Source organism: Cnephaeus nilssonii (genome assembly GCF_951640355.1).
Source record: "Cnephaeus nilssonii genome assembly, chromosome: 12".
Taxonomy (NCBI): domain Eukaryota; kingdom Metazoa; phylum Chordata; class Mammalia; order Chiroptera; family Vespertilionidae; genus Cnephaeus; species Cnephaeus nilssonii.
The window spans coordinates 70,194,696-70,221,532 of NC_137083.1; the positions used below are offsets into that span (position 1 = coordinate 70,194,696).

Consider the following 26,837-nt stretch of genomic DNA (forward strand, 5'->3'; position numbering starts at 1 on the left):
TGACAAAAATCCAATTAAAAAATGGGCAAAGGACCTAAATAGACACTTCTCCAAAGAAGACATTCTGATGGCCAAGAGACATGTGAAAAAAATGATTAAAGTCACTAATCATCAGAGAGATGCAAATTAAAACAATAATGAAGTATCACCTCACACCTGTCACAATGGCTACCATCAACAAATCGACAATTCATTTTGTTTTGACAGCTGTGAACACAGTAGGGGCAACCAGCAAAATCAAAACAGACAACAGCTCCTTCATCTCTGGCATATGCCACCTATCCCTCTACCACCTGCCTTAAGACACAATCATTTTCTTTTGTCACCATAGATTAGTCTGTTTCTTGACATAAATGTAATCAAGCAGTATATACCACTTTGTTCCTAGGTTGAGTCACTAAACAGTGATTCTGACATTCATCTATGTGCTCAGATTTACTAGCAGTTTGTTCCTTTTATTGTGCTCATTTATTTTATTAATTCATTCAGTGCTTTTTTTTTTCTGTGTGTGTAAAAGGTAGATTTTATTTTTTTATTATAGTAAGAACACAACTTGAGATGTACGTTCTTAACCAACTTTCAAGTATCAAGTATAGCATTGTTAGGTATAAGCAATGTTGTACAGCAGTTCCCTAGTACTTATTTATCTTATGTAACTGAAATGTGGTTAGGACTCTCATTCATTGTTAATGAAAATTTGCATTGACTTCAGATTTGAATGATACAATTCCGGCTATTGTAAATAGTAGTGTATATGGTTTTATAGGAACATAAGTTTTCATTTTCTCTTGGATAAATATCTAGGGGAAAAAATGCTGGTTCATGAAATGGGTATATATTTAATGTAACTGCAAAGTCTTTCCTAGATATATCAGCAAAAGGACCCTTCTTTTCCCCCTGAACTCTAACACGTTCCATTAGCAAATAATTTAAATTTCAATGCAATTTTCATGTATTTGTTTGTTCCCTTCTCCCATTTTAGTGACATGAGATTCTTACCACTCCACATTCTACTATTTTCAGTAACTTTCAGTGTTGTTTTAAGGTAAAATTCAGTATTTTTTAAAAAGACACGTGAATCGAAAAAGTGAGGCTGTTCTTACCTGACGTAGATCATTAAAATTATAAAACTGTTTGTCCTTACTGTCTGCTTTGAAGGTCAAAATTGCATGCTGACAACCAGAGACAGAAGCCACAGCACAAGAACACATGCACCAAGAATGAGCTTAAATGTGATTTCATAATTATAAAACACCTTCAAAAAAGTCAGCGCACTAATTAAAAGTGCTCTTGGACATGAATATCTATCTCAGCAATATTTATAGATACAATCCTTGCATTAGACAAGCCAAATGAGGCACCCAATATACTAAGAATCTTTCTTTACTCATCAAACATGATAAATAGAAATTACCCACCTCCTTTGGAAAATTTATTCCAACACAGGGACAAAACAAAAACTTCTAGTCATTAGTGACAAAAAGCACTGTGCTCTCTTGGATTTGGCCCTCCACCTTTTCAAGAACTTTAAAGGATCTGAGAGTGGGCCCTACTTTTAAGATAGAAGATGATTCATGCTAACTTTCAGGACAACAGAAAATTTGAGACTCTCACCCTTGCTGGTTTGGCTCATTGGATAGAGCATTGGTCCCCTAGACTGAAGGGTTTCTGGTTTGATTCCAGTCCAAAGGTTATTTTGCCCAGTTTTAACAGGCCAAAGTACTGAGGAGTAAGAACTACAGGGCAGTTTCTCTGGGATGAAAGGTCCTCTGACTCCACTCTGAAGTGGTTCCATTTATAGTATTGCTTACAATATGACTGTTGCAGTTCTTTTTTTAAAAAAATATATTTTATTGATTTTTTACAGAGAGGAAGGGAGAGGGATAGAGAGTTAGAAACATCGATGAGAGAAAAACATTGATCAGCTGCCTCCTGCACACCCCCCACTGGGGATATGCACGCAACCAAGGTACATGCCCTTGACCGGAATAGAACCTGGGACCCTTTAGTCTGCAGGCCGATGCTCTATCCACTGAGCCAAACCAGTTCGAGCTGTGTTGCAGTTCTTAACTATAGCTGACTAAATCTAAACAGAGAGATGGATGTAAACAAAGTACCAGGCTGCACAGAGTCATGCTATTAATTCTGACTTTGAATGTGAGGGATGGTTTCATCAATTTACCTGTAAGGTAAGCCTAAAAGGCAGAAGGAGGGAGGTTGTTTCAGATGGTGGAGAACGTGAAGTGAAAGAACACCTGTGTTGAAGACAAGGGTGTGTTTCCTGTAGAAATCTGGTTATTCATTTTCTCAACCCATAATGTTGTGTTCACCTTATTCTGTATCGCTGTATGGATATAGGCTTTTAGGTCTCAAAATTCAGATATTCCATTATATCTGCGTGCTTAGAACTAATGGTATTCAGGACACTGACTTACTATTATAGCTCAGAAAGAGCTAATCAAAACAGCAAAAACAGGATTTCAATTTGTTTATTTGTAATAAGAAGTGTAAAAGTGAACTTGATATTTCTAAGTTTGGAATTCTTCAAATTTATTGTGTGTGCAGCTTCTATCTGATTCTCTCCTATCACACCTGTTGTATTTGGAAGACAAGGACAACCGAGGTGAACATAAAGCTAATGCTATTTGCTGTGATGTGAAAATGTAATCCTTTCCTCTGACTCAAGAGTCTCAGTTTTTGTTGTTACTGTTGTTTGGTTAACTTTTTTTATGCAGATGTTTCTTAAATACAGTCAGGCATTCCACACTTCTATCTAGGGTTTTCCAATCAGTTTTTCAATATTTATAGCTAGACACTTTGCTGGTATTTAAGCCATTATTTCATCCCCATAAATAATGTTGCAATGGATATCTTCTCTGCATAATTTTTAGAATAGAATCACTGGGTAACTTGGTTAAATTTCACCCAAAGATATTTTTCCACTGATTTTTAGAGAGTGTGGAAGGAAGGGGGCGGGGGGAGAAAGCAAGAGAAACATTGATGTGAGGGAGACACTTGGATTGGTAGCCTCCTGCACCTGCCCTGACCAGGTTGTAGTCAGCTTTAGTTAAGAACATAACACTGTCATTTTGTAAGAAACACTATAAATGGAACCACTTCAGAATGAAGTCAGAGAACCTGCCATCCCGAGAAACTGCCCTGGGCTTCTTACTCCTCAGTACTCTGGCCTGTTAAAACTGGGCAAAACAACCTTTGGACTGGGCCAAACCAACATTGTATTGCAAGCAGCTGTTTGCCAAGATAACAAGAAAGCAGATGTTATGACTACGAGACTATAAATTAAAGACATTCTTTAGAGCTGCCATCACTATGTTAGCTTACCTGTACCTGTAGAAATGCCTTCCTTCTATTCATGTAATCGGTCCTCTTCCCTTCCTCATAAATATCCCTGGCCTTCACCTCCTATCAGAACACTGGGTTTCTGCCTGAATCTGGGCTCCCAGAATAGCTCTTCTTTTGCATCACAAATAAAACTTATTGCCTTCCACTTTGGCCTTTTATTTTTAGGTTAACAATATGCTTGATCCAAACATCATATTGAAGGGTGCCTTGCAGATAGAAGTAATTTCAAAAATATATGATGAATTAATTAGAAAAAAAATTAAAGATCCTTTATTGGGCCTTGACTCACATATAATTATAGAGTAACTTGAGATTAGATGTGTTCCCTTCAATATATTTTTTCCTTAACAGAAAAAAATAAGACACATACAAAATGTATAAATCACAAATAGGAAATATATATACGCATAGAGAGATTTATGAAAATATGTAAACTTCAATTTAAGGTGCTGCTTATCACCTAAGCATTGGCAAATATAAAAAAAAGACTCCTAATATCTTTATTAAAAGCTGCATAATATTTCATATTGAAATGTCACATTTTATTTAGTAATCACTCAAGTGTTGACTATCCAAGTTATTTCTGCAATTTCATCATCATAAATAATGCTGCAATGGATATCTTCTCTGCATAATTTTTAGAATAGAATCACTGGGTAAAAGGGTGGGTGCACTTAAAACATAGATGCATATGTCAAATTTCTTTCAAATTAACTTTGAGTGTTAACTCAATTTCCATTATCAGTATATATAAACTATCTCACTGTGACTTTATTAGTATCATTATATTTTTTAAATAATTTTAATTCAAAACATTTACAAAGTCTTACTATTGCTCTTCTTATTTTCCATTGTTCATTTTAATCTTTTGCTAAATTTGTGGTTAAGTTTTCACTTGTGTATCAGTAATATGTACTTCTATTTTTGTAATTTTTCTACTCACTGTCTTTACTCTTTCTGTTTGATCCTTCCGTAGGGGGTTTTGTACTACTGATTTCTATGAAATTTATATATTAGAAGTATCAACATTGGAAGTACACTGCTTTACAATTTTATGTAATTATAACAATGTATCTTTTATCCCTTGAGAAAGAAACAAATAACTACACATTTTAAAAATACTAATTATCACAAAAAACTAAATAAATATTCATCTATATTGTTTTTGCTCTATATGTATGCTTTAATTTACTTGGAATATATCATTTTGCAGGAGAGAGCTATGACTGCAAATATGTATCTAGTTTTCCATATGTCATTTATTAAATAAAACACCACTTCTTCCATTTCTAATTAATATGAACTCTTCCTTTATTTTATATTAATTTCCTATACAAAGATTTATCATGTTAATTTTCTACACACACCACTGTCCTTCTCAGGACTCTTTCCTTCTATTGTCAATCTGTCCTTATAGGAGTTCAATAAAAATATTTTTTCTTTTTAATATTTTTTGTATCTAGTAGGACAAATACCTTTCTTGTACCTCATTTTTTAAAAATGCATAACATTCATGTCTCATTATTCTTGAAGTAATACATGGTAGGTTTACAGTTGTTCATATGGAAAATATGACAATAATTAATAAGTAATAATATGAAAATAAACTGTTTCGGGTACTCACAATTGTAAGCCTACTTTTGCCTCACCCTGTATTTTTGGTGACAGCCCATATTATCTTTTGGGAAAGAATATTATCTTAAAACACCATAGAATTTCCAGGTGCTGTGTTTTCAGGCATAAAAATATAAATCTTTCCCCACAGACCAGTCTCTAAATCAATAACCCAGCTACTTTTAGATGCTATAATGAATAATTTCTGAAGCTGTATCAGGTGATATAAAGTAAATTTTAACTTTTTTTTATTGGGTATGGAGCTTAATGCTCACTAAAGTCTCTTTTAAAATAATAAAATATGAGATGAAAGATAAAGTTTCTAATACAGAAAAATGCTGAGGACCAAGAAACAAACAGTATAGACAATAAGAGTTGTTAATTATGGCAAGGTTTAATAGTCTTCAGTGGAATGCTTGAAGAGCTGGTTTTGCTGGAGGTTTGGGAAGAGTGGAGTCTTCCCAACTGAGACATATCTACGGCTCGCTTGACCTCAGACTACCAACCTTAGGCAATCACTAAGCAAGGTTCTGCTGCCTGAGATGAAACTACTTTCTTTGGAAAAGGTGAGGAGAGAATTATAAACAAAGATGGCTCACCTCTTAAGGACAAAGGCATTCTAGCCTCAAACTCAGGAATTGACAACTGGCTGAAACACCAATTACATTTATATTGTTTTATTAGAAAAATTCTACTGAGAACAAATGGAATTTGTGATAGTTCTGAGAAGATGCCTGAGGTTAAATTTCAGAATCAATGAATTTCTTTCTGAATATAATGCTTATAATGACTCTATATAACTCAGAGCAAAGATCTTGTCTAATATCATTCTTTTAGAACATAAAATAAGTAAAATTTCATCAAAATAGTGTTTATTATTAGAATCAAGTTAAAGTTATTGAATCTTCTCAAATTTGTTATAAATCCTAAGGTAATACTGAATTGTGTAGGTCACGAAGGACTTCTCTCTGGAAATATCATATACCTATTTCTCTACTGGAGTTTTATTTCCTGAAATAATCCTTTAGGTATCTGGACACAATAATAGAGGCTACAAAATCTAACAAAGTGATAGTCAATGGGATCATTTATAAGCACTCAAAGGACAATTAAAAAAATACCACAATCAATTTTCCTAAAATCATATTGTATTAAATACAAAGAATATACTTAGGAAAAAAATATTTTAAGAGGATTAAAATAAAATTAACACTCATTCATATAGTATATAATCACTAGCATATATATATATATATATATATATATATATATATATATATATATCCCATCATACTTCCCTATCTATAATAATAAAGGGTAATAATAAAAGCATATTAGACCAGACATCCTTCCAGACGTCATTCCAGACATCCTTCCAGACAAAGCCAGGATGGAGGGAAGCCAGCCCAGGTCCCAGGTGCCAGAGGGAAGCCAGTGCCGACAGTGGGGGAAAGGAAGACCTACTCTTGCATGAATTTTCATGCATCTGGCCTCTAGTTGGTGTATATTATTGCAAAAATAAAATACATTGTTTTAAATATCACATGTGCACTTTTGGTGGGAAGTGGACTTGGTACTATTTATAAAGTATTGATTCCTTGCCAAAAATATGCCAATGATGCATTTATAAGTTTATTCACTATATAGAGAAAATTACTAATATAATACCTCATAATAAAGAACTAGAAAATTCCCAGAATTTCATTGCAAATGAAATATATTTATTTGCTCACTTTTTCATTTATTAATCATGCATTGAGCACCCAGTATGTTTTCAGGCACTCTGCTTGTCTTATGGATGAAAAGATGCATAAGAAATTGCTTTAAGAAACTACTGAGAGCTAAGATTCTTTTTCAAAAGGCATTGGAATAATTTATTTTCTTTTTTTTATTTTTTGATGGTTTCAAACTGTTACCTAGTTTTAGGTATTACTTATTTTTATTTTTATTGAATTTATTGTGGCGACATTGGTTAATACAATTATATAAGTTTCAAGTGTACAAGTTTATAATACATCATCTGTATATTGTATTGTTGATTTAGCTCCCAAACTCAAGTCTCCTTCTGTCATCATTTATCCCCCTTTACTCTCTTCTACCTACGCCCACCTCACTTTCCCTATGGCGATCACCATACTGTTGTCTATGAGGGTTTTGTTTTGTCTTATTTTTTGCTTAATCCTCTCATCTATTTCACCCAGCTCTCCCACCCCCCAAACTTCCTCCCTTCTGACAGCTGTCAGTATGTTCTCTCTATCTTTGAGTCTGTTTCTATTTTATTTGTTTGTTTATTTTGTTCATTAGAATCCACATATAAGTGAAATCATACAGTACTGGTCTTTCTCTGACTGGATTATTTCACTTTGCATAATACTCTCCAGATCCATCCATGCTGTTGCAAAAGGTACTATTTCCATCTCTTTCATGGCCAAATAGAATTCCATTGTGCAAATGTATCACAGCTTTTTATCCACACTGCTGATGGGCCCTCAGGCTGCTTCCAAATATTGGCTATTGTAAATAGCACTGCAATGAACAAAGGGATGCATATATTTTTTGGATTAGTGTTTTGGGTTTCTTTAAATATGTTCCCAGAAGTGACATCTCTGGATTATAAGGCAGTTCCATTTTTAATTTTTTTGAGCAAACTTCATATTGATTTCCTTAGTAGCTGCACCACTTTACAATCCCAGCAAGAATGCATGAGGGATCCCTTTTCTTCAAATCCTCACCGACACTTATTAGTTGATTTATTGATGATCGTCGACGTGACTGGTTTGAGCTGATATCTCATTGTGGGTTTAATTTGCATTCCTCTGATGATTAGTGATGTTGAGCACATTTTCATAGGAAAACATTTTCTTACAAAAATATTTTTTTTAATTTTTAAAAATCTTTATTGTTGAGAATATTACAGATGTCCCCCCTTTCCCAACCCACCCCAGGCCTTCACCACCCTACTGTCTGTGTCCACAGGTAAGATCTTTGGTTAATGTCTTCCAGCCACCCCCCCTTCCCTCTGAGATTCGTCTGTTCCATGTTTCCATGACTCTGATTCTATTTTATGCACCAGTTTATTTTTTTCATTAGATTTCTTGTTTATTTATTTTTATTTTTAGATTCAATTGTTGATAGATATGTATTTGTTGCCATTTTATTATTCATACTTTTCTTCTTCTTCTTCTTCTTCTTCTTCTTCTTCTTCTTCTTCTTCTTCTTCTTCTTCTTAGAATACCCTTCAACATTTCATGCAATACTGGTTTGGTGGTGATGAGCTCCTTTAGCTTTTTCTTGTTTGTGAAGCTCTTTTTCTGACCTTCAGTTCTAAACAAGAGCTTTGCTGGGTAGAGTAATCTTGGTTATAGGTCCTTGTTATTCATCACTTTGAATATTTCTTGCCACTCCCTTGCCACTAATTTCTGTTGAGAAATTAGCTGAAAATGACCTTTTAGAGTTATGCTGGTAAACTTTTATCAACATCTACAATTTAACTTTACAAATATTGGAGATATACAGTAAAAGTAAGAATGATTTTTAAAAGTTATTACTGAGTATAGAATAGCATGTTAATGTAGAAGGGGATACAATTTCTATGAATAAATAAAAACACCTAATCAGGGAAGCAAAAAGAAAAATAATTTTAAAAAATTAAGAATAGTTGCCCTAGCTGGTTTGGCTCTGTGGATAGAGCATCTGAAGGGTCCTTGGTTCGATTCTGGTCAAGGGCACATGACCGGGTTGCGGGCTCCATTCCCAGTAAGGGGTGTGCAGGAGGCAGCCGATCAATGATTCTCTCTTATCATTGATGTTTCTATCTCTTTCTCCTTCTCTCACTCCCTTCCTCTCTGAAATCAATAAAAATATATTTTAAAAAAAGAAAATAACCATATGCATACAGTACACTGGACTAGCTAGACAAAACTGTGATTGAGCTATTCAATAAAGTGTATATTCCAACACCCAATGGGGTAGGAAGCTCTGCGGACTCTATTCTGAATACAGCAATGTGTTATTACTTCTGATGTATGCTTTTACTGTACACTATCTTAAATCTCTCAAAGAAAACAATTTTTTAAAAGTCCACATTAGCCCTGGACAGTGGCTCAGTTGGTTGTAGCATCCTAGGGTGAGGATTAAAAAAAAAAAAAGGCCACATTATTCCTTCTTCAGATTTCAGCATTTGCTTACTAAATAGCCTTATCTGTAAATTGTGCTCACAAAGTATGCATACCTTACTATGTATTTTTACCTTAGTATGCATTTTCTCCATCCTTTTGGCTTACATTATCCCATTACACTAAGGATATATTGGTTGTATACACATACACAAACACTTTGAAAGACTTTAATGTATAAGATTTTTTTTAATACAGAGTGAATCAGCAAATCTATTGCAGCATTACAAGTTTTGCATAACTAATAAATCTCTAAATCAACATTGCATTAAAATCATAAATCCTGATGAATATCTATCCAATATAAGTATGATAAAAAGTGTTATAAATGTTAACTCCAAGCCAATAGCTAAGTAATTTTATTTATTCTGTTCTTATTAAAACTTAGTTTCAAAATTATATTTTCTTTAGACAACAGAAGAATATTTGTTTCAACAAATGTGGGATTCCACAGAATTTGGCCAATATTGACCAATATCACCTCACAAAATTCACTTATTCTTCTAATATACATATACTAGAGGCCCGGTGCACAAAATTTGTGCATAGGGGTCCCTCAGCCCAACCTGCACCCTCTACAATCCAGGAGCTCTCAGGGGATGGTCTACTGATGGCTTAAGCCCACTCCCATGGTTCTCTGCTCTCTGCAGTCATGGAGATGAATCCCCCATGCTCTGCTGTCTGCCACCGCCAGGAAGTGCCATGCGAAGGAAGCCTCAATGCCCTGCAGTGTGCTCTGTCTGCCGGGCCTGGGGGCTTCACTGACACCGACACACTAAGGAAGCCCCCATGCTCTGTTATCCAGGCTCTGTCTGTGGGGCCTGGGGGTGTTCCCACCAACACCTTGCTAAGGAAACCCCCAAGCCCTGCTGTCCAGGCTCTGTCTGCTGGGCCTGGGGCTTCCTCGCCATCACCCTGCGAACAAAGCCCCCAAGCCCTGCTGTCTGGGCTCTGTCTGCCGGGCCTGGGGCTTCCCTGCTGCCACCGCACTAAAGAAGCCCCAAAGCCCTGCTGTCCGGGCTCTGTCTGCCATGTCTGAGGGCAGATCCAGCCTCGCAGCTTGGTCCCCACAAACCCCGGCAGGGCTGACAGGCCCAGACACTGCAGCAGCAGTGGAGCAGGGAGGCGGATCCGCCCCCTCCAGAGGCAGATCCAGCCTCGCTGCTCCGGCGTACAGGCCCGGACACTCCAGCAGCGGGGCTGAGGGGACTTGGAGCTGCCATCTTGTGGCTATGGGGGTCGTCATTTTGTTGCGGGGTGACAGTTAATTTGCATATTACTCTTTTATTAGATAGGATAATGATAATATATAAATAGCATTCCATATACATGTATAGAATTCTAATTATATCCTCTCATCTTGTCTTCATAATTATCTTTCAAGAGGCAGAAGACTGAAGGGAAGGAAGAGGGAAACTGGTTGAGAGGCAGAAAGAGAGATGGATAGAAATCAAGGGACATAAAAATAATATTAGAATGAACCATATGAAATTGTTAATATTTCAAAATATTCATAAGATACTATTAGTAATTCTCATGAACATATTTAGTTGTAGAAATACAAAGACCTAAATATTTTCATAACAATCTATTCTCCAAAAGATAAATTCTACTTAGTGTAACAATATTTCTTTTAGATAAATATATATGAACTAGAGGCCCAATGCACAAAATTCGTGCAAGAGTAGGCCTTCCTTCCCCCAGCTGCCGGCACCAGCTTCCCTCTAGCACCCAGGACCTAGGCTTCCCTCCGGCTGCTCACAGGCACCGGGGACCTTGGCTGGCTTCCCTCTGGATGCCCGCAGGCACCCAGGACCTGGGCTTTGCTCTGGCCCTGGCTTCATCCGGAAGGACGTCCGGTCTAATTAGCATATTACCCTTTTATTATTATAGATAATGTATTAATAAAGAAAAAAATATATTTAATATATTCATGAAGTCTACATTTGTAAACATTCTCTATATCCAAAAAATATGTTCCTCTGTCCTTCAATCTCTTTCTCTGTCCCTAGGTCTCTAGCTACTACAACATGGCTGGGAATCAGGAGGATATTAAATATTACCTTAAAACATTTTATGAAGACAAAAGGAAAACTGGTCAACTGAAACTCACACACATATACAAAAGAAACAACTAAACTGGTCATTGGGTGAATTGGCTTTCAGCTAATTGGCCTGCTTAAGTCTGGCTGTTTTAAAGGGGTAATAGCCAATGTCTGAAACCCAGCTGTGCTCAGTCTACATAGAAAATAGTCCTTCCATCTTATCTCCATTTTACTGTGTCTGAAATGTAATCCTCATTGGTATCATTTTAATTTTTCAGTCTTTTTTTTCTGCTATTTCTCACTTATCATCAATATTTCTACAACTTCCATGAAAATTGTGAAATTCTATATCAAGTTGACAGAGCCCACCCATTAGGAAAACAGAATTTTGTTAAAGATTTAAAATTTGATTTGTTTTTAACATTCAAACTTTCCTCACAATTCATTTTCTAGTTGCAGTAAGCCAACTATTTGCTTCTTAATGGCCATTTAGTAATTCAGCAGAAATTTGATGAAATTTCATTATACATCTACTAGTGGCCCGGTGCATGAAATTCTTACACGGGGTGGGGAGGGTGTTCCTCAGCCCGGCCTGCACCCTCTCCAATCTGGGACCCCTCGAATTATGTCCTACTGCAGGTTTACAGGGATCAGGCCTAAACCAGCAGTCAGACATCCCTCTCATAATCTGGGACTGCTGGCTATAGTTGCTTACCTGCCTGCCTGCCTGCCTGATTGCCCCTAACCACTCTGCCTGCCAGCCAGCTCGCTCCCAACTGCCCCCCGCCACCAGCCTGCTCACCCCCAACTGCCCCCCCTACTGGCCTGCTTGCCCTCACCTTCCCTCCCCACTGGCCTGTTCACTCCCAACTGTCCCCCTGCTGGCCTGCTCACTCCAAACTGCCCCCCACGCTGTCCTGATCACCTACAACTGACCCCCACTGATGGCCTGCTCAACCCAACTGGCCCCCCTGCTGGTCTGCTTACCCCCACAGCCCCTGCTGTCCCATCCTGGCCTGATCACCCCCTGGCAACTTGACAAGGTCCCAGCCCCTCCTTTTTTTCTTTTTCTTTTTTTTTTTTTCAGCACCTCCTTGAGCGGAAGCCAGGGCCTGCTGGAAGCAAATATCTAGGATTTATTTATATTCTATAATTGAAACTTTGTAGCCTTGAGCAGAGGCCAGGGCTGGCCAGGGCAAGCGGGAAGCTTGGCTTCCTCCATCACTGGGGGAAACCCAAGCCTTCTGCTTGCTTCAGCTCTGTGGCCGGCTGCCATCTTGGTTGGGTTAATTTGCATACTCACTCCTGATTGGCTGGTGGGCGTGGCTTGTGGGTGTAATGGAGTGATGGTTAATTTGCATGTTTCTCTTTTATTAGTGTAGATATATATAAAAGCCTAATACGCAAAGTGTCCCCTCATGCAGGAGCTTGACTGACCTGGCTCACTATGATGTGCACTGACCACCAGAGGGTGGTGCAGAACAAAGAAAGGCCCCAGCTGGCAGCCAGCAGCAGGGGAAGGGAGGCTCTATCTGTGCATGAATTTCATGCACTGGGCCTCTAGTAATTTTATAATAGTCATTTGTACATTTAGATATATCCATCTTCATTCTCTCATCTCTAACATCATAGTATATGTACAATACACAATAGACTTAAAAGAATAATCATTGTATTTCTTTTTTAAAAAATATATTTTATTGATTTTTTACAGAGAGGAAGGGAGAGGGATAGAGAGTTAGAAACATTGATGGAAGAGAAACATAGATCAGCTGCTTCCTGCACACCCCCTACTGGGGATGTGCCCGCAACCAAGGTACATGCCCTTGACCGGAATCGAACCCGGGACCCTTCAGTCCGCAGGCCAACGCTCTATCCACTGAGCCAAACCGGTTTCGACAATCATTGTATTTCATAAAGGCAACTATTTATGAACTACAAACTTTAATCTACTATATTAATGAAAACATTATTTTAATTAACCAACTAATTTTCATTTGTGTAATTGTATTTTCCCCAAGGTTTTAGGTGTTGCATATGAAAGCCAAAGCACTTAAAGGTAAAATGGCATCTCAATATCCATTAAAAAACCTAAATTCCAAAATGTGAATTAGGATTTTTCACATCACAACTATTTTTGCAATAGTGAAAAAAAATTAATACTTTCTGCCATTCAAAAATAAATTAAATTTATGTAACTTTACAAATTTTTCCCAGAATTTTTGTAAGGAGATTTCTTTTCACCTGAAAAACTACTATTGACCATTTCTTCATCATTGGATGGTGTAAGTCTTTGCTCACATTAACAGAGAGAAAGGACCAAGGAAAGGAATCAGAATGAGACATGATCCAAGTGAGGTATTAATTGAAGAGAGGTCTGGACCTACGGATGTAAGATTCCATGCAGGTTTCCCTCCAAATCAATATTCTTTAAATAATTTGTTCAATCTCTGTTAATTTTCACTTAAAATATATTTCATCAATAAATATATACATTAAATTGCTAACTTTAAATAGTTCCAGTATTCTAGAGTGAAACTTAAAGCACAATTTGATATGTAGTAGTTTTAATATTATTTTTTATAAAATAGTTGAAATGCCTAGATATCACAAAAATTTTATATATATATCTTCCTTATAAAATCAGAGTAATTAGAGCAACTGTTTGCATGAAAACATTATAGAACTTCTTTCTCAGAATTATTATAAAACAAGACTGGCATGTTTGTGTTTTATTTTTAACAGACTTAAGAAAGAGTGCTTTAAAAATATCCTACATTCATAAAATTTTATGTTCAATTTAAATATTTTATTCATAAATATTATATAGTTTATTAAAATGCATTGAATGTCCGTTTAATTTCTTTTTAATTGCACAACTTCCATCCCCTTCTCAATGTGATAAGTCGCCAGATAATTTTAGAAACAACATAGATGGAGGAGTAGTACCAGGAAAGAGAAAGCATAAGGCAAGCAGATATTAGTTTTATGCAACTTTACAACGAACTCCTCCCGGAATTTTTGTAAGGAGATTTCTTTTCATCTGGAAAACTGCTAGTGCCCATCTCTTCATCATTGGGTGGTGTAAGTCTCTGCTCAAGATAACAGAGAGAAAGGACCAAGGAAAGGAATCAGAATGAGGCATGGTCCAAGTGAGGTATTTACTGAAGAGAGGTCTGGGCCTACGGATGTAAGATTCAAATCAGGCTTCCCTCAAAGCAATATTCTTTAAATAATTCGTTCAATCACTGTTAATGTGAACAAGTATAAACTGATTGTCCACTTATTAAAATTGCATATTTCTGTCTTTATATTCAAAAAATCAGTTATGTTGTATTTGGTAAGTGAAACATTCTATTTTAACTTATTATATATTTGGAATTATGTTTATATTATTGTTTTTCCATCACTTCTGAAATGAATGGTATAGTCACTCAGGCTCAAGGTTTGTGTTAGTAGACATTTACCTGTTTCCATCCCCTAGGATTGCCAGATTCATATTTAAGACAACAATAAAAACAAGAGAGCCAGTTAAATTTAAATTTCTGATAAAATAATTTTAATAGCAATATATCCCAAATAATGTATCCTATATTTTAATATAAGTATATCCCAATTTTCAAGGTATATTTATACTACAAATATATTCATTGTTTATCTGAATTTCAAATGTAATTGAATGCCCTGAATTTTATTTGGTAACCCTGCCATCCATATTTAGGAACCATGAAATTCATTTCAAGTTAAAATATAATAGTCAAAATATTCTATGCCTCAAACTCTTTATAGAATATATATTTTTTAAGTATTTTTTTATTGATTTCAGAGAGGAAGGGAGCGGGAGAGAGATAGAAATATCAACAATGAGGGAGAACCATCTATTGGCTGCCTCGCTCCCCACTACCCGGCATGTGCCCTTGACCAACCAGAATCGAACCCAGGACCCTTCCGTCCGCAGGCTGACGCTTTATCTACTGAGCCAAACCAGCTAGAGCTATAGGATATACATTTTTAAAAGAATGAGTGCAGGCTAGGTATCCTGGACAAAGAATTATTCTGGGTAGTAGATGCAGCTGGAGAGTCCAGGCTTTTACCTATTCAGACAGGTGATGAAGGAGCCTTGTCCCAGGAAAGCAGTGGAAGAGCTGAAGAGAAAAGAGAATTGCAGAATATGAAAGTGGTAAAATACACAGGAAAGGCAATTTGTCTAAACCGGTGCTTTTCAACCTTTTTCATCTCATGGCACACATACAGTAATTACTAAAATTATGTTGCTCACCAAAAAATACATTTTTGCTGGTCTGACAAAAGCAATAGGTTTAATTTTGATTCATTCACACTGGAAAGCAACTATTGTGTTGGCTGTTGTCATATTTTTATTTGACAATCCAAGGAGAAAGAGTCTAGTGCCTCCCACTAATAGTCAGGTATTGCATGTTTTAAACATTCTTGCAGCATACCAGCTGAAAATCGCTGGTCTAAACCAAAGTCAGCTAAAGCTTTAGGGTCCTAATGTAACAAAACTGTTTTCTGGGGAAATTGGGGGTCATCTAAGTAGTGCACCTGTACTATTCTAGCCTCCAGCCAATCAGTCTTCACAGAGCATCCAGAGAAATCTTTTCAAAAGGCGAATATGATTTTGTCACTTCCATGCATAACATCTTTCAATGGCATCCTATTGCCATTAAGATAAAGATCATTCCTTATCTGGCCCTTGCTTCGTTCCTCAGCAGCATCTACCATCCAGCTTCCCCTGGCCATCCCCAAACCCTCTAGACACACTGGCTCTCTTCATCTTTCAGACCTGGTATTGCTCCTGCTGCAGCAGAGCTTTGGAATCTCTTGCATTTAATTCTCTAAGTCATGTGACTCCCATTCATCCTTCTAAATTGTCACTTCCTGTCAGAGGCCATTCTAGACCTCCCTGGCTAGATCAAATCCCTCTGTTATATACGGTCATCAAACTGGGTATCTCTTCTTTCTACCACTTGTCAAGAGTTGAATATTTCCACATTTCCCAATCTTTACTATAGCAAATATTAGAGATGCACAAATAGAAAGAATAAGATAATGTAGCCTCAGGTCCCCATTGTCCAGATCCAGTAAATAGCAATTCATTGCAGCCTCATTTCACCATGTCCTCACCCAGACGCCAGTCATATTATGTTGAGATAATTCCTCTCAAATAATTCTCCCACGTCCTCTCAAATAATTCTCTAAAGAATATATATTTAAAGGATAGATACTTTTTTTTAGGAAATATACTGCAGTTTAAATTTTAACTAGATGTGCATGATTATTTGGATCATATGATTCATGTCTGTACCCCTCACTGGACTATAAAAGTTGAAAGGATAGAGACTATATCTGTTTTTAATGATCATTCTATCACAATAACAAATACAATTTTGATCACAGAGCAATTTCTCTGGCTTATAATAAATGTTAATGCAATCATTTTAGAATTTGAAATGTTGTATCTTACTCTTTTTAGTCTAAATTTTCATTTATCTTATTTGTAGTTTAAATTTTATGACTAGAACCGGAATTACTACCATAGGGCAGCATGAGTTAGTACCCCAAAGTGTTGATTAGCATGCCAGATGAATTTACTGCTCCTGATTCAATTGTAGCTTAAGGATATCCTCAAGGGAACATTGATGGATGAATGCCTAACACAACAGCACCTGAAATGCAATGAAGTCAGGCAGAAAGTTTCCTCAAATGCTGACACAACATATATAATTTTTGAGTGGATATTTAAATAAAATGAAATATTATAAGACGAAATTTAATAAGGAAAAATGTAAAGACCTACACATGGTTAAAAACAAACAAAACACTTCATAATCTCCAAGTGAAAATCATGGTTTAATGAGAGCTCTTGTGAAAAAGAATAAAGGGACTTCATTAAATATATTTCACTAAATTATATAAGCTCTCTGTTCAATGTCTATTTGTCTACACCAGAGCCTTACACTCAGTAGATATTCATTAAATACTTGATGAGTGTGAGCTGAACGAGCGAACTGTTGGTTCTAGCTGCTATGAAATCCATTTGAAGCTTGAGCTGCCCTAAGTGAACCAGGGAGGAGACAGCCAGACAAAGCTGTAGTAGGTTGTGCCCGGTTCTAAACAACATACTAACTTAGATTGGATGTGGAAAGCCAGATTATTCACAGGAAGGCTGCCAAAATGGCGATGACACTGAAAACCCAAGAGTCATTTACATGCAAAGGGGGTTAGATTTGCTCTAGGTGGCACCAATGGACAGAATTAGACCAAGTGACTAGAAGAAAAATTTCAGCTCAAACTGAAAGATGTGCTAAAATAAGACATCCAAAAGTGACTTGAAAAAAGTTAAAAACTAGTTTGTTTTTCTTTTTGAGTGTTTGTTTTGCTTTTTGTGATGTCCAAGCATAAAACCAAGATACAGTCCCCTGTGTGAGGTTAGAGCAAATACTAGTAAACCTCAGCTCACCCTCACTGCTGTTAATGCAAGATCACAGAATAGCATTTACTTACATTGAACTTATAGCAACTGAAGCTAAAGTTCTTCTCATTACTTGATATAAATTGTCCTGTTAACTAGCACTGGTACTGATTAACAAATAATAAAAGTTTCTATGTAAATAATTATCATGAAGTTCCCACATATTCTTTTTTATTTTTTTTAAATATATCTTTATTGATTTCAGAGAGGAAGGGAGAGGGAGAGAGAGAGATAGAACATCAATGATTAGAGAGAATCACTGATCGGTTGCCTCCTGCAAGCCTCTCACTGAGGATCGAGCCAGCAACCCGGGCATGTGCCCTGACTGGGAATTGAACAGTGACCTCCTGGTTCATAGGTCGATGTTCAACCACTGAGCTACACTGGCCAGGCCATATATTCTTTTTTTAGAAATAAATGAAATATTACTCAATTAGAAAATAATGCAGTAAAAGTGTTATTCACATTTTATGAGAACATAAAATATAGATTAACTAACATGTTGAGGCTGATGACCAAGAGGTAATAAAAATTAATCTAAAATTATCCAAGGCTTGTGCATTGACCATTCTACTACACCCTATTACCATCTCATGAGCTTTAGCAATACCACTATTTATAAGAACTAAAATTCTTCATATAGCAATATGTAGAGTAATGAATAATTAAAAACACATACTCTTTATTTCTTGTGTGATTTTTTTCATCCAACTGTGTAAACATTATAAAAACATGTGAACAAAAAGGTTTTGGTTTGTTTAGTACTTTTGAACAAGAAGCTTTTCTTAAAATATTTAAAAAGGAAATTGCCTTTAATTCAAGTTGGCAGGTAAAGGTCTAGAATTATGAAAGTAGCATTTTATACTAAGATGAGAGAGTAAACAAACTAAGAATTGTGTGCTTAAACAAAAACATATGAATTACGGTTTCAAAATTTATTATCATGAACCTAAAAGCCATTTAAAAAATTGAAAGTAATACAGTATTCATCAGCTTTTTAGTTTCTTTCCAGCAGTGAATTGGACAAATCCATTAAAGCCAACAGCATATTTTAGCAGAGAAAGTTCATGTCAATCCTGCTGAGCAGACTGTGGTTGATGCCCAGGAAGCAACAAGAAGGTCCTTGAACTGGGATACAGCAAGAAACTTAACACGTGGTAATTTATACATCACTTGGCAGCTCTGGAAAATCCTTACTTTCTTATATCCTCAGAGACATGTATGTAGCAACATCTGCAATTAACTATTTATGTCAGTTGCTGTGATTTATCATGGGGTGATATCACCAGGGCTATTTCACAGAGATCCACATTTTCTCTGAATTCCCTTGGAGCTCTGCAGAACCTCCTGGTGCGTCCTGGGGAAAACAAGATGTAAATCTCTCATCTGCAACTACTAATTACTTCCCATGAGTGGGGACACCCTGGTCTAGCTATGTCAGGGTGATGATCGTGGCTAGACAAATGATGCTCGTTTTGTAATATGACCAGCTATGGCAACTCAACCCCTCACCTTCCCTGGGGAGGACATCTCTATGGTCATTGAAGGCTCGCCATTTTACCTTGTCATATTTTACTGCATGCTCTTGCCTCCAGCTCTCAGGAGCCTCGTTTGGCTCTGTTTCGCTTGATACACACTCTGCAACCTGAGAAGGTTTTGTTCTATAAAATATTCATTAGGTCATGGAACAAAATGTTTCCTTATTGTTTTATTGTCTGTTTCAAGGACAATCAAGAGAAAAGCATTCTTCTCCCCCTGGGAAATTTAAACACTTACCTTTCCTCTAAAGATGTGGGGCTTGCAGAAACTGCAGTGATATATTTTTTTTCAATTTATTGTGGGTTATTATTAAAAAATGAAAAAAGAACTGAACTTGAAGATTTGTCATTGAATTCAGACAACTCCACCTATTAGGCTAATAAAGTTATCTCTGAGTTTGGGTTTCTTTACAGAATTAACACAATATCTATCTCTGAAAAGCATTGTAATAAAATTATAAAATGTATGTGAAAACTCCTCGTCCAATTCCTGGTATTTATCAGTTTTCTTAAAGGATTGTTAAATCTTAAGGAAATCATTCATTTAGTACGATACTTTGCTTTTTCTTAGCTGGATACATAATTCTTTTGACAAACAGTTGTTTTTCAAAGCTCAAACCATCCTTTAGGAGTTCATTAAATGAATAAAAATAATTAACCAGGGGCACAAAATATATGATGGTGACAGAAGGCGGTAAGATCTCGGAGGAGTAAATTAAATGTGTGCTACTAACTACACTTTACATAATAACAGCATCATTAAAGAGTAACCCAGGAGTATTATTATTGCACAGATCTGTTCTGAACACCAGAGTTTTATGTCCAACATGTTTTACATTCCTTGTTTCTATTTTCATATGAGAAATAAATGCTAAATATCTGTAGCAATCGAAGGGCCTAATTGAAGAGTGATGCTTGCAGGTCACGGAAATCTGGAATTGGATTTTTTAAAAATAAACATTCTTCACTCTTGCTCCCTCCCACACCCCATTATTTCCTTACTGATAACATTGTCATCATTATTTCCTGGTGTACATACGAGGACATAAGAGGTCCCACTTTTGATTATAAATTGGCTATATGTTTCAGCTACAGAAATAGAATGTTCTTGAGGACAAGGAATGCCTGCTTTAGCTTTTTTCTAAGTCAGTGGTCGGCAAACTCATTAGTCAACAGAGCCAAATATCAATAGTACAACGATTGAAATTTATTTTGAGAGCCAAATTTTTTAAACTTAAACTTCTTCTAACGCCACTTCTTCAAAATAGACTCGCCCAGGCCGTGGTATTTTGTGGAAGAGCCACACTCAAGGGGCCAAAGAGCCACATGTGGCTCGCGAGCCGCAGTTTGCCGACCACGGTTCTAAGTCATAGGGTCCCCTGCAATTTTGGCACTAGAGAGAACTGGTGGAAACATTTTGGTTTGTTCACCTGAATTAATAGAATTCCTATTGCAACAGAACAATGATAACTTAGAAGGAATGGGACCATAATGTTTGTATTACTAGGTATATAGTTATGTTCAATTTTTCTATAATGCAATAAAGTTAATTTTGAGAAACTAATTGCAAATTTACTTTTCACAGAAGAATATGGGTGAAAGTGATTTTGGGGATCAATTCAGTTTTCAGGGAAATCTGAAAACCATACCTCTTGAGAGTGAACCATATAATGTGAGAGCATTTCATGTCAGAACAACGCTTAGATTCTTTGTGTGCACATTTAAACAACAGAAGAATACTTGGGAGCTTTTTATGGCACTAGGCACATTTATAAAACACATATATGAACGAGATTAGGGGGCATTTTTTCATTGTTTTTATAAATTGTCTTCAGGGATAACTATTATCTCTCTACATAAATAAGCAATAAAACCATTGAAAATATTCAAGTCTTCTCTAAAGGACATATTAAAGGACATATAAAATCCTTCTAGGATTTAAATTTATAAGGAGTCCAGTCTGAAGTTCCCAAACACTCACAACTTTTGATATTGGCAAAGGTGACCAAGAGACGAAAATGCTAAAGAAACCTAGAACGGGATTAGCTCTGAGAGACTCTTGCAATACAGACCTTGCAGTGTCTTTACTAGGGTCTTTCCGGCCACGAGGCTGAAAAATCCATTTGTACTTCAGTTTTCATTCAAATTTGAAAGCAAGTATTTGCTTATCTCCCTAAAGTATGTTGTTATTTCTTTTACTGTATGTTGTCCATGGACGTAGCACTTACTTATCAAGTAGAGCAAAAACTTTACAAGATGCTGATAACTGACTGACAGCTACTCAGAATATATGGTAACATAACTTTGGCAGTGACTCGCTGTAAATAATGATATTCCTTCTTTTATTCTTATTTCATTTTATAACACAGCTCTATGTTGTCTACTTTCTTCTCATTAATTTTAACTCATGGTATTAAATGTAACTTGATTCAGTTATTTGTTCTCTGTAGTTTCCTCACTACCTTATGCCTTTTTCTTAAATTTTAGTGCATTTTTTTTTCTACCAAACACTGGCAAAACATCCGTAGGGAAGAATAAAATCATAATTCTCTTATATTCAAGAAAAATTAGGTGATGGATATGATTTACTGAAACTTACAATGGGTTTGGATATCATTTGTATTATTTCTGGGTACATAATACTTTTAGCATTATTGTATTCACTATTACAAGCTTTATCATGAGAATTTGGAAAATTTTTCTGTTGCAATATAAGGTTTTGATAGTTAAATTGATGAAATGTTTTCTACATCTGTTCAAATATCTAAGAGAGGAATAGAACTCATGGGAAATTCCCTAAAAAAACCCATGAGTCTTATTTCCGCTGGTACCATGATTTTCAAGACATTCACTTTTTTCCTCCTCATTTCCTACATAGTCTCATGTTTCAGATATCTGTTATAATTGTCAGTCTCATTATTCATCTGTTAGTTCATAAATAAAATGTAGTATTTTATAGCAAAACTTGGTCACATGTAACTAGAAAATTTGAAACAGAGACAAAAATCAGTATTTTATGATATCAAAGAAGATAATTTTGTTTTAATTATGTATAGTATGTAATTAAAACCCAACTCAGTATTAAATATATATATTAAAATGATATTTATATACTTATAATCATTTTAATAATAATCCTCTATAAAATGCCTCTCTAGACAATATAAATTATTGGGAGCCATTAACATCTCCTGAAACATTTATATCAATCATTCAATTTCCCAGAATCTGGAAATGAGCCTTATTACATCAATAAATTTGGAGGGTTGGGAAGTATAATTACTACTATACTACAATATTTTTCTTGACTTACAAATTTCACTTTATTGTTTTTCCTTCCTTTTTTCCTTTGTTCATCTATTTTTTATGTAGTTTGTGTTATAGATGCATAATCCTCTTTTGAAATAAAAAGGATTAGAAAAAAATGAATGAATGAACTATCAAGCACCACCTGAGGATGAGCTCATTGTTTAGAATAGAAGACTTCAGCTATCATCTAGACCAGGATCTCAAATTGACCACATTTCCTACAGCAATTTTTTTTTTTCTCCTCTGAAAATTATGGAAGGATTTAGTCCATGGGTTGGTCAACATTTTAAGATTTGTAGGTAACATCCATTCTTAGTCTCAGATTCTTGTGGGTTGTTTTTTTTAACCTTTAAATACGTACTACACCATTCTTAGCTGACAGCTGTATAAAAACAAGCATCGAGCCTACTTTGGCCAGAAAGCAGTATGCTGTGAAACGCTGAGGACAGTGCTAAGGTACTTTGGGGGCTGCTTCTTTCTCACTCAAGGCTGCTTCGCACTGGCATGACGTGAACTCGCAAGGAGCCAGGCTCCCTGACACCCTCCTCTCTCAGCTCATGCTCTAAGGGCAGCCTCATCTACAATTTCCTGCAGTTTCTTTCTGAAACACTCTCTGAACAGGACTCACTAAACTGTGGTCCTGAAAGGTGCTGAGCTTTGGAGCTGGACAAGCCTGATCCAGACCCTGGTTGTGTGACATCCTGGCAGTGTGTCCCTGTTGAAGTTAAAGGGTGAGGTGTTCAATTTCCTCCCTGGCAAATGGGAACACTGAAACCAGTGTTGTGTAGATGAAACGAAATAAGATAACGTCTTGTAAAAGACAGTGCTGCATGGCCCAGGCGATTCCTTTCTCTCAGCAGCTGGCCGGCTCAGTGTTACTCTCAGAATCCTTTCTTTCCAGGGAACTCACTATCTGCAAACATTTATCAAGACTATTGAACAGCTATTTGTTAGGGCAGCGAATCAAACTGCCAGAGCATGGCACTAAGGAAATCTGTCTGTAAAAGGGCGTTCTAGAAGCTCACACTCACCTACCCTGGAACCTCTTCTCCCCCAAGCTAACCCTGGGAAGATGCTGGGTTTGATTATGGAAATTTAATGAGATCATGTCAAAATCAAACTCAACATTTTATGTAAAGAGCTGACCGTTTATGCCTTTAACAGGAAATAATTTTGTATCATTATATTTGTGTAAGAGTAACTAAAGTTGTATTTGACTTTGATATTAAATCTTTGATATCGTTTTTTAATCTTCTTAGGTTGTTCTCTTGAAGCATGGTCATCCAGTGTTACAGGGAATAGCACCCACTGTGCAGACCAGTGCAATCGCTCCTAGATCTAAAAAAGAACTAATTCTCTTTTGAATTCCATTTCCCTTATTGTTATAAAACACTTGGTTTCCACTGCTGATTATTCGTTCCCAAGCCTACAAAGAAACTTCGTGCTGAAATTCCTGGCAGGGAGTCTACAATGGCGTTAATAATAAATGTTAACGATGTTAGAAAATATCAGATTCTTCCTTCAGACTCAGTATTCAAGACACAACATGCTGCACAGGGCTCTCCTGTTCAGTGCTATCCCCGTGTGCAAAATTCCTCATCATGCCTGTTTATTCTGTGACTACACAGTCAATTGACCAACATTTCTTTTATTGAGCCCTCAGCATTGTGCTAGGCCAGGAGTCTTTAACCCTGACTTTGCAACTGGACTTCCTATAGCAAAGATTTCCAACTTACGTGAGCCAGTGTGCCACAAGAATTTTTAAGGGGGCTGGGGGTGGGGCAGAAGGGGTCCTTCACCCTGGGTGGGAACTCCACAAGCCCATGAGATACCAATGTGGTCAGCCTGAGTGGCTGTAGCTGAGACCTGGGAGGAGGGTTGCAGAGGGGGCATGGCACATAGCGGGGACCATGGAGGGGCAGAGTGGCAGCTGCAAGATTGTGGTGGTGAGGGACATGACGTGTGGCAAGATGACGCTGTTGCAGGTGTTTGCAAGGACATCTACCGGGGGAGTCATGTTCCTACTGGGTTGAAGACTACACTGTAAGTAAGCTTTGAGATAGACAAGTGTGCATTGAGTTCAACATGGGGGACACTTTGGGTTCTTCCTACTATGATAACGTCTGGTCCCTAGCATTTCTCTGATTCAGACTCTGTGCTCATCTGCTTTGACATTAGCCAACCAGAAATGCTGGACAGTGCCCTTAGAAAGTGGCAAAGGGAGACCCAGGAGTTTTGCCCCAATGCCAAGGTTGTGCTGGTTGGCTGAAATGGATATGCAGATGACCTGGCCACACTGAGGGAGATGTCCAAGCAAAGGATTATCCCTGGTACACATGAGCAGGGCACTGCGCTGGCCAGGTGGGGGCCGTGTCCTGCATGGAGTGTTCCTCCCAGTCCTCTGAGCGCTGCATCAGGGACGGCTTCTGTGTGGCTAAGTGTCCTTCCTTGGCCATGGCCATAGGCAGCTGAGTCAAACAGACTCACTCCAGGGACTGCAGTGATCTGGTCAGAGTAGGCAAGGTGGCCTGACTGGGGAAGATGCAGAAGGATGGAACCAAGAGTTGCAACCTCATGTGAGGAGCTAGGGAGAGGCAGAGTGGCAGGAAGGGTGGTAAATGGCACAATTGTTCCCCTGCCTGTACCCTGGCTTCCTGACCTCCTGACTCTGGGTGGGACTTCAGGGCATGCTGAACAAGCAATTGTCCTAGATAAGGGACCTGGAGGCAGAGGGTGCCAGGATTCCTACATCCTCATCCCCCTCCTCTCCACAGGAAGTTGAGGGAATTAGCAGGGCAGGCATCTGGGCCAGGAGCTGGGATGAGGCAGCAGGGTTGGGGAAGCTGGCATCAAGCAGCGACCTTAGTTGAGTCTCAGTATATGAATGATACCTTCCCTCCCTGCCCCCAGTCTCCATATCCTGGTCTTGGCTTTCTTCCCTAAGAAGTGTACCTGCCTTAACCTTACCTTTTCCTTTCCTTTTACTTCTACAGCTGTTCTCACGCATCCTAACCTCCAGGCAACATGCAGTAAATTAAAAAGCAAGTTGAGAAGTTCCTCCCCACCATATGTGCATCAGTGCTTGCTCTTCCCTATCTTCCCCCAACAGTTCCTAAATAAAACCCATATCTAGGAGGGAAAAATAATTTTTAAAACATTCGATACCTGACTATTTAGTCAGGGGCATTGACCATTTAGTCGGGAGCACTGACCTCTTTCCCTTAGATTGTCAAATAAAAAAATGACATCAGCCAACACAATATTTATTCAGTGTGAATGAATCAAAATTATACCTATTTTTAAACAGGTTTTTATTGATTTTTAGAGAGAGGGGAAGGGAGAAGGATAAAGAGAAGCATCGATGAGAGAGAAACATCATTGATCAGCTGCCTCCTGCATGCTCCCTACTGGGGATCAAACCCGCAACCTGGGCATGTGCCCTGATCAGGAATCAAACTGTGACCTCCTGGTTCATGGGTCAACACTCAACCACTGAGCTACACTGGCTGTGATGACACTGTTATTTTTTATTTTTTGGTCAGGTTGTCAAAAAAATATAACTTTCTGAGTGCTGCGGAATCTTAGTAATTAGTTTATGTGTGCCATGAGATGAAAAAGGTTGAAAATCACTGTCTTATGGGAATCTTTCTATATTAAATTGATGACAGGGCCCTCTGCCAGATAAGGTTTGAGATACAACTTTGACATTGGCATTTAAAAAAAATCATTTGCAGGTGATTATGATTTTTATCTAGAATTGAAAACCTCTGAGCTTGCCCTCATAAGAATACAGGCAATGAACAGTGATCCCTTAGAGATGGAGAACTAACTAAAAAGGAATAGATGTAATTATATTTCCTTTCAGAACTGATATCTTTCCCTAGACCGGTTTCTGGTCTTCCTAAAAATGTGGGCTAGAGAATTTTAGTTTGTTTGACTTTATTTCATTTTGGGGTTTGTGGTTTATTTGTTTTGTTGCATTTTGATACATAAATCTAACAATTATTTCCCAGTTATATTACAAATTTTAGTGCCTTAAGTTCCTCTTCTATGAGAGTGTGACAGGATAGTAAGAAGCTAGGAAAACTCCTGGGCAGGTGGAATGGGGAAACAGATAAGAAAATTAAACAAGGCCAAAGAGTTTAAGCAGCTTGCAGCCAGCTTGCAGCAAGACCTTATCTTCCCCAACAAGGTCACTTGAGAGCAAATAATTAATACCTCTCCTCCCTAACCAGAAAATACATAGCTTAAAACTTCCTAGAACTGTTAATACAGGAAAGAGGAAAGGGGGAAGGAAAAA

At 37.2% G+C, this 26,837-nt stretch overlaps 1 pseudogene across 1 annotated transcript; it reads left to right on the forward strand.

Annotated features, from left to right (window-relative positions):
• The first annotated feature begins 24,447 nt into the window (after window positions 1-24,447).
• On the forward strand, window positions 24,448-25,041 carry LOC307108239 (rho-related GTP-binding protein RhoN-like; annotated as a pseudogene). Its single transcript has one exon. The product of its transcript is annotated as a rho-related GTP-binding protein RhoN-like (transcript).
• Window positions 25,042-26,837: the final 1,796 nt, after the last annotated feature.